Raw genomic sequence first — 8,842 nt, 5'->3', positions numbered from 1 at the left:
TTCAAAGGATTTTTCTGTACCCATTGATGTGATCAAAGGTTTTCTCTTTTTCCCCTGCTAAATTGTTAATGTAGGGAATTACAGTTGAAAGCAGTTTCCAATTGTTAAATCATATTTTCGTTCATTGGACACAGCCTGTTTGTCCATTGAATTCACTACTATCTTGAATATGCTCTTCATTTATTTAGGATATTTGCTGCAATGGGAGCGATTTTGGCCTAAGTGTTCTTTTCACGATAGGGCCTCCTCTGTTATTTAAAACAAGCTTGGGAAAATGAATTGAACAATTGCCCCTATTTTTAATGGTTTGAAAGAGTTGACCTAAAAGATGACGAGTTCTCCCTGATCATTTGGTGGAAGTGGCCTCCAAAACTGCCCTGTCCTGGAACATTCGAGGGGGGCTTGAGCTTAAATACAATTTCAGTTTCTATTGTACAACATAGGTTTTCCATTTTTTCTATGGATCCATTTGGCCGTTTTTTTAATGGTCCATGTTAGCTAGGATATAAAATGTAATGGCAAGATATTTATGATAAAACTTTGTATTCCGAGACGTCTCAAACATGCAAACAGTAAGGAATAGTATCATTCACCCATCTACCTGACACTCAGTGTCACAAGTCTTCTATACATTTTCCTTCCAGATTCTCGGAGGTCATTGACACGCTGAGGCTTTTTATTTAGGTCTTTCAAGTGACATCGCAAGCCTGCAGATAGCTAGGGGTCAAGCTGGGAAAAAGCAGAGCCAGGCTGACTAACTTTTGAGTGTCTTACCCAGAGCATCAGAGGCAGCTTCCAGCACATTATGTGCACTTAATCCTGTCCTTGCGGACGTCAGCACTCTTCTGGCTGCTTTCTAAGAGGAAATGCAGGATAGCTAATTGGAAACATCATAGCAAGAGGAGGTTGAAGGTTGGCAATTAGGAACTTGATGTGTTTCACACCTTGAAAGAGCTTGGGTGAGCAGAATGGTTTCAAAATAAGCACGTGAGGGCAGACCCTCCAGTTCCATGCTGTGCTGTGAGACAGCATTGGGAAGGTGGCTCCAGGGCTACAAGGAACCGTGCAGCTGGGAGGCCAGGGGGCAGGCTCAAGGCGAGAGGTTCCCTTCGTCATTCAGGGCGTCCATCCACCAGGAGAACCCTCCCTCGCAGACTTTTGGGTGTGGGGTTCGGGGCAGGAGGTGGGCCTAGAGGGGGTCCTGATGCCTCCCCCAGGGCCAACTCCCACAGCCCAATGTCTTCTCCCTGCCCCGGCCCAGGAGCCCTGGCCGTCAGCCCGCCCAGGTCTAGAACAAGTTATAGCATGTTTGCACGGTTCTGACATGTCTGATGGATCATCCTCAACAGCAGATTTTCAGCGGGAAAGAAAAGCTGCCTCAATCAATGTACACAGCTATCAGAAGAAATAGACTGGTTCAGAATCTTCACCACATGGGGGGAGGTACATCTCAGACACACAGTGGCAAGAGCTACATCTACTGACCACCTAATTTGGGCCAGGCCTCTTACATACAGGTCACATCATGCATAAAGTCACACCAATGCTTTGAGCTGGTACTAGTGCTATGCCCTTTCTACAGATCAAGAAATTGAGGCACAGAGCGTTTACATGATTGGCTCGGCTTAGGAGCAGCAGAACTCCTATTCAAGCTGAGCTTCGTATGGGTGCAAAGCCCTGTCCCCTCACCGGCCTGAGCCATCTCCCCCACAATCAAGGGGCTTCCAGCAGTACTCTGTGGTGACCTCATGTGTGACACCTCATCCCACATAATTGAGGGACCGCAGGGATGCCAAGCAGTGGTGGCAAGGAGAGCCTGATGCTGGACCCTGCCTACATGGCCTCTCCCAGCCTCATCGGGTCACCATCTCTCCTGACATGGGGACAGACTTGTCAGGATGGTCCTGCTCCCATTTCATGATGTGGTCCAGTGCTCCAGCTCACCTCCAGACGCATCTGCTCCCACGTCCCTCCCCTGGCCAGCCCAGGGCGGTTCAGATGGGATCTGGCGGCTGCTCCTCCTTCCACCTCTCCTGGCACAGCTGACCCTCTTCACAGCCTGCCTCCTGGGACCCCAAAGCCCTCTCCTGCCTGGCTCCTTTCCAAATCCGCCTTTGAGTCTGGGGGTGTCTGGGGCCTGGGGGAGCCTCCTGGTGACCACCCCTGCCATCTGCTGGAGGCTTTCGTCTGCTCAAACTCTCTGTTGGGGACACCAAGGTCCTAGCTGGCTCTGTGGGTGGCTGAGAAGACTCTCCTTCCCCCACTCTGTCTCAGCCTCAGAAAGGAAAACCTCAGAGTCACCCTGACCAGGCCATCAGTTTAATCAAACCTTTGGCATTATATAGGTAACTGCTTGAAAATAACTCATCATCATAGCGATTTGTCACACATTCACATGGCAATGATTATTATTTACCAGCCACGAGGAGACTCACCAAAAGGCTACATCACCTCGTGTCAGCTCTCCCTGAATGACAACTGTGCAGAAAGGGGATTCTTATCTGGGGACCTCCAAATACAGATACATACACAAAATCATTGGCACTGGGGACTGAGAGCTTGTCAGTGGGGAGACAAGCAGGGCAAAGCCCCACCCTATGCAGACCCATGAGGCCAGGTTGGGGAGAGAGTGGGCAGAGCGGGCAGCAGGGGTGCTGGGGGTGCCGGGCTGAGCCCCAGGAGGAGGACACCCCCAACCCCTACAGGGCCATTGGACAGCTGGCCTCCTACTTGAGACACATCACAGTCCTGAGGGGACTGAGGGGTGTAGCAGAGGGGCCTAAGGGTGCAGGTGGCATGGAGGAATTCCTGCAGCCAGCTTCCTGTGGGGCGGCTCCTCTTTTGAACACCTCCACCCCTACCCAGGGCCTCAAAGGCACAGAATACAGCATCTCACCTCTAAGGGTCCAACGTGCGTGGCTTAGGTCCCTGGCTGAGGAAACAGCGTGGTCTGTGTCCTGTGTTCTCATGGCTTGGGAATTAATCCACGGCTCCTGTGGTGCCTTCTATAGGAAGAGCTCTGACAAACAATGCATCTGCTCCTATCGGTGGCAAAGGGTCCTCACAAGACCCTTCCTAAGTACGAGAGGACTGGTAGTGGGGTGTCCCCGTCAGTCCAGGGAGGAGAGGAAGACGAGATGTGGAGGAGCACTTGACGTCTCTCCAATGTCTACTAACATAGTCACTTCTAGTACGATTTTGACCCCAGCTCCTACCACTCTCTCCTCTGGAAATTTTTGGTTTCCATCACATCTCAGAGAATTTGCAGCTCGATTGGAAACTGAACAGAAACTCCGCCCAAATTGCAGCTCTGCATAGTTCCCTCCTTGAGGCTATATTATTCAATTTCAGTGTGGGGTGTTCCCCAGCAAGGCGCACCTAACTCAAGGCTCCCAGAATTCCCATCAAAGACCCCCCCTTCCCTCTTTTGCCACCTCTCTTCCATGCAAATCACCCATTTTCATTCATGTAACCCCACTAAAATCCAGCATTGCTTACAAATGACCAAAATAAACTCCAGGGAGCTGAAATCAACGGTCATTTCAAAGGAGTCAGTTCTGGATTTCCCAGGCCAGGGAGGAGGGCACCTGTTCAGTGACTTCCAGGCATCACTTCAAGGAGCAATAACCTTATTTCTCAGGAAATCCTTGCAGATGATGGGTATTAAACACCTTGTTCCTCACTGTTGTTCAACTGCAATGTGACAAGAGCCCAGGACACCTTCCCTTTCTGCCCCAGGTGGAGATTTCTCTCTGGTTTACCTATGATCCAAAAGAAACTTTTCAGATCAATTTTCCACTTCAGACTTTCCTCTCAGCCCTAAGACACGCCATCTGGGAGTCTGGCCAATGTCACCACCCAGCTTCATTACAATCAACTCCCACAGAAGGAATCGCGGTTTCCCAAAGTCCCACACTGCCCTGGCTCAGGGCATTTACACTTGAGTGCTCTGCCTGGGACCACACAACCTCTCACCTTCTTTGACTTATTCTGGGCGGGACACCTCGCCACCTTCCTTCTAGGACTGTGGCTCCTAGACTCTCAGTCTGTGTGTGTGGGCGTCCTGCTTACCCTGCTTTCCCAACTACTAACACAGGGCCTTCCAGAGAGCAGAGGCTCAGCAAAAGTCTGGGGAAGAAACGAGCCAGTGAGCAGGGGTCTTATTTACTCAGATGAAATTTGTCCGACTTTCTTGAATAACCCAAGCCAATCCGGGTACACACATACCTTTTAGCTTGATAGACTGACAGAAGAGACAGGATAAGAAGCTGAGAATTAAGTACCTTCTACATTTATTTGTCAATTTCTTGACCCCATCGATTTGACTGCTAAGTTCTTTCACATTTCCAAGGAAATTCCTCTTCCATGGCCATGTCACCGGGTTTGGTTATAGACTACGATGGAAGGTGTCCCGATTATTTTACAAAATAGCAAAACTCTTCCTCTTGGACTGGATAAGTACAAATTCATATGTAATGAATCTCATTCACAAACTTAGATGTGGAAGCTAATTAAACCTTCTATTAAAGGGAACTCATTTGAAAAATTCGTAAGGAAATCAAGATGCATCATAGAGAACAGGAACCCAAAGACGCTATCCACCGTGTCCCCCCACCTTGCCCTGGCCCTCCACTACTTAGGACGCTGACTGCTCTCTCTTGAAACATAGAGTGAAGAAGCGGACTCACTCCATGCCCGGCAGGAGAAGCTGATGGACGTGGGCCTGGACTGTGCCTGGCTGCAACTCTGGCTCAGGATCCCTCTTCCTCATCCCTCACAGCCTCTTCGGACAGGTGGAGGAAGGAACCTGGATCCCTGCTATGGACCCTGAGCAAATACTCCAGGACTTTCATCTTGCTGGTTTCAGCGTGGGCCCTGAGACCCCACAGGAACTCATAGCGTGCAGGATCGCTGTTGGGTACCTGCCGGTACTCCATGTACTGTTCCTGCACCCAAACTTTGGTGAGGGGCTCCCTGGGCTCCCCGTAGATGAAGTGTTCCGTCCTGGCACACACCCCCATGACACTCAGCGCTTCCCAGACGTCCTCCTCAGGGGTGCAGTCGCCCTCCAGGAGGATCACGCCCAGGAGCAACACCAGGAGGCCGGTCCTGGGCATGCTCTGCTCACCGCTCAGCATCCCTTCGTAGGTGAGGCCCAGGGTGGTGACCAGGACATAGGAGTGGTCGCTGGGGTCCACTTCCTTCACATCAACGCCAAAGACCAGCTGCATGCACTCAGAGGCTTGGCTGAAGATCACAGGGAAGTGGTCCTGGTGATCTCTGATGACCAGATTCAGCATTTCCGCCTTTGTGGTAGGCTCCTTTGTACGCTACTTGAGGAGCAGTAACTCCGCCAGGTCAGCCATCTTCAAATGCAGTGCTTCTTGGGGTGAGGACTCGGCACCTTCCGGGTCCTCCCAGGTGCTTGGCCCCTCGTCATCTTGGCTGCTGGAGCCATCTTCTTTGGATTGACTCCATGGAGCGGCTGCCATGGCAGTGGGGGAGGGCCAGGCACTCTGGGGAGGACTCGAGGTTGCAGCAGCAGCCACTTCCTCCAGCGTGCCCAGGAACAGGACAGAGGGGGAGGAGGAGAGGGAGGAGGAGGGGGATGTGGCCTCCTCCTCCTCAGCTCCAGACAGCTGCGCATCCACCAGGCCCTGGGCCTCTCTTGGGTCCTCACAGTCTTCCTCACGCTTGCAGAGCTCACTCATCTGACCTAGAGGCATGACAATGCATGTATGGCAGCTGGCAGGAGCGTGGGAAAGAGGTGACCAATGGGGACCCACGGGCCTGGGGGAGACAGGGAGTGTGAGAGGCCTCAGCTAAGAAACGCACCCTTGGCAGCTCTGACAAAGGCGACTTACAGGTCTCCTCTTTAGGGGTGCTCTGTCCTCCTGGGCGGCCTGTGCCCTAAGAACCTGAAGGAGGAAGTGAGATGGCTCCTCAGGGTGCACCCATCACAGCCCGAGGTTCTGAGGATGACAGTGGGGTGGGGTGGGCTCGGGTGCTGTGGGGTCTCATCGGTTCTGGCATGGGGGAGCCCCTGGGTACATGTTCAGGGTGTGTACCTCACCTTGACTCCTGGCGCTGCCTGGGTCTCCTCTGCTTTGTGACTTGAGGACATGAGCCTCAGAGCAAGGCCTTCACCTGCGGGTTCTTGGAGTCCCTGTAAGAGGAAACGAGGAGGCACTCAGGGTGCAGAATGCAAGCAGAGCCCTGGACCCCCAGTGCTGACAGGAGGGGTGGGCCAGACTCTGTGAGGTTCCCACTGTTCTGGGGTGCGTGGTCCCATCCATGCTCACTCAGGATCCTCACCTTTCCCCTGGCAGCCCCTGGGCCCCACCCCTCTGCCGCCCTGAGGCAAAACTCTCAGAACAAGACCACACACCCCTGAGACTGAACAGAAGGAAGTGAGGGGTCCCCACATCGGGCCACACCTGCCCAGGGGCTAACAGGAGGCACCAATGGACAATAAGGGGTGGCCAAACTCTGTGGGTTCCATGTGTCCTGGGATGGGCGGTCCGCTCAGTCTTCACCTTGACAGCCTCAGGGCTTGGGACAACACCCTCTGTTGACTTGAGGCCACCCTCCTTAGGCAAAGGCCTCGTCTCCTGAAGTTACAAGAAGAAGAAGTGAGGGGGAATCAATCCACTCCCCGATCCCGGGTCTCCCCATGGCAGACAGAAGGGTAGGGCAGGCCTGGGCTCCATGCGTCCTGGTGAGTGTGTGGGTGGGAGTTCCCTCAGTCCTCACCGTGACCCCTGCCAGGGCCTGGGACCCTGCCTCAGCTGACCTGAGTCCAGAGCCCCAGACCAAGGCCCTCGCCTTCCTGAGATCACTGGTCTGGAAGTGACGAGGGGCTCAGCCAGACAGGCCCTGCCAGGGGGCTTCCAGGGCTGACAATTGGGGCAGGCCAGATTTCTGAGGGGTCCCCTCTTTGTCCTGGGGAGTGGGGTACACTCACTGCTCCCTCAGGGTCCTCACTTTGACTCTTGGCGACAATTGGGACTCTTCTCTCAGCTGACCAGATGTGCTTCCTCAGATGACCTGATATCGTCCTCTAAGACCAAGGTCCTCACCTCCCTGAAGGCTCTGAGAGAAAAGGGAGGAGGCACCACATCCACGCCCACCCCCCACCCCCCCGCATCCCCCACCAGGATCACAAAAGGCTGGCAGAGGGGACCAGCCCTTCTGTCCTGAGTGGGGGTTCCCTCAGACCTCCTGTAGGTTTTTCGTCTTTTCTCTTGCCAGGGCCTGCCCTTCTTCCCGGCCCCCCACCTGGGATAGCTGACATCTCCTCCTGACAGCAAGACCTCTCCTCCCTGAGGACTCCTCACCTTCCTGCCCATGGTAGAAGTTTGCATGCCATTGAAGACCACTGCCAACTGTTCCTTCCAGGGCTGAGAACCGGGGATAGCAGGAGTCTGTGCCATCCTTACTTATCTGAGGTGAGGGGGGTACGTTAAGTCCTCATGAAGGGTCCTCACCTTGACACCTCACAGATCCTGGGACTCCTCCCTCTGCTGACCTGATGTCCCCGCTCAGACCAAGGCCTCACCTCGCTGAGATGCCCCATCCCCAACCACGTGGCAGAAGTCAGAGCAGAGTACATCCAGCCATCCTTGCCCAAGGCCTCCCGGGGCTGAGAATAGGGGAAGCTGGCCTCTGTAAGGTCCCTTCTCTATTGCGGTGGGGGGAACCTCCATGCCCTCCATTCCTCCCAAAGGGTCTTGTCTTGAGTCCTGGAAGATCCTGGGACTCCTTCCTCTGCTGACCAGATGTGGCTGCCTCTGCTCACCTGACACTGTCCCTCAGAACAAGGCCTCACCTCTCAGAGAGCCCGAGGCAGAGGTGAGTGAGGATGCACCACCTGCGGCCACCCCTGCCTGGGGTCTGCAGGGGTGATGGGGGGCAGGGCCGATTTCAGTGAGGTCCTCCTCTGGCTGTGGAGGGAGTCCCCTCAGTGTCCTCAAGGTATTCATACTTACTCCTGGCCAGGCCTACAACCATCCCTTCTGCTAACCTGAAGATGCATCCTGCAGGCCAAGGCCACCATCCCGCTGAGACCCCGAGGAGGAAGTGGACAGGCCACTCTCCTGACATCCTACCTGGCCTCCAGGGACTGACCACGGGGCAGATTTCTGTTCGGGTCACCTATGCCTGGTCTGGGGGTCTGCTCAGTCCTCCCTGGGGGTCTAGGGACTCCACCCTCTGCTGACCTGAAGCCACATTCCTCACCTCCCTAAGATCCCCGAGGCAGAAGGCAGCAAACGCCTCCTCGGGTCATCCTGCCCTGGGGCCTCCCCAGACCAGCACAGGGCCACAGGATCTCTGTCTGTCCTGGGGTCCAGAGTCCCTCAGGCCTCCCTCAGCATCTTCCCCTGACATCCAGCAGGCCCTGGGCCGTCCCCTCTGCCCCCCTCAGGCCCTGCTCCATTGACCAAGTCCCCGGTCTCTCTCAGTCCCGGATGCGGAAGTCGGAAATGCGGCCTGTGCTCACGGCGCCCTGGCGCCTCCCGGGGCTGCCTGTAGGGCCGTCTTTCTGTGGGGTCCCCTCTGTCCTCCCTCAGGGTCCTCCCCTTGAGCCCTGGCAGGTCCTGGGATCCTCCATCTGTGGATCCGAGGCCTTCACTGGCCGGAGAGCCCTGGGGGAAGTCTGTGGAGGTCACCTCAGGCCACTAAGCACGCGGACGCCCAGGGCTGACGGCAGGGGCCGACAGGGATTGCCTGGGGCTCCTCGGCCCTCCCTCTGCTCCTCTCCGGAGCTCCCAGCAGGGCCTGGGCCCCGGCCTCTGCCCCCTGAGGCCGCTCCCCGCAGACCCAGGACTCCCCAGCAGGCTCC

At 55.1% G+C, this 8,842-nt stretch overlaps 1 pseudogene; it reads right to left on the bottom strand.

Annotated features, from left to right (window-relative positions):
- Positions 1 to 4,736: 4,736 nt before the first annotated feature.
- On the bottom strand, positions 4,737 to 5,726 carry LOC131400624 (melanoma-associated antigen 10-like; annotated as a pseudogene).
- Positions 5,727 to 8,842: the final 3,116 nt, after the last annotated feature.

Source organism: Diceros bicornis, chromosome X, assembly GCF_020826845.1.
Source record: "Diceros bicornis minor isolate mBicDic1 chromosome X, mDicBic1.mat.cur, whole genome shotgun sequence".
NCBI classification, from domain to species: domain Eukaryota; kingdom Metazoa; phylum Chordata; class Mammalia; order Perissodactyla; family Rhinocerotidae; genus Diceros; species Diceros bicornis.
The sequence above is the reverse complement of the archived record's forward strand: the minus strand, read 5'-3'. Positions and strand labels throughout refer to the sequence as shown.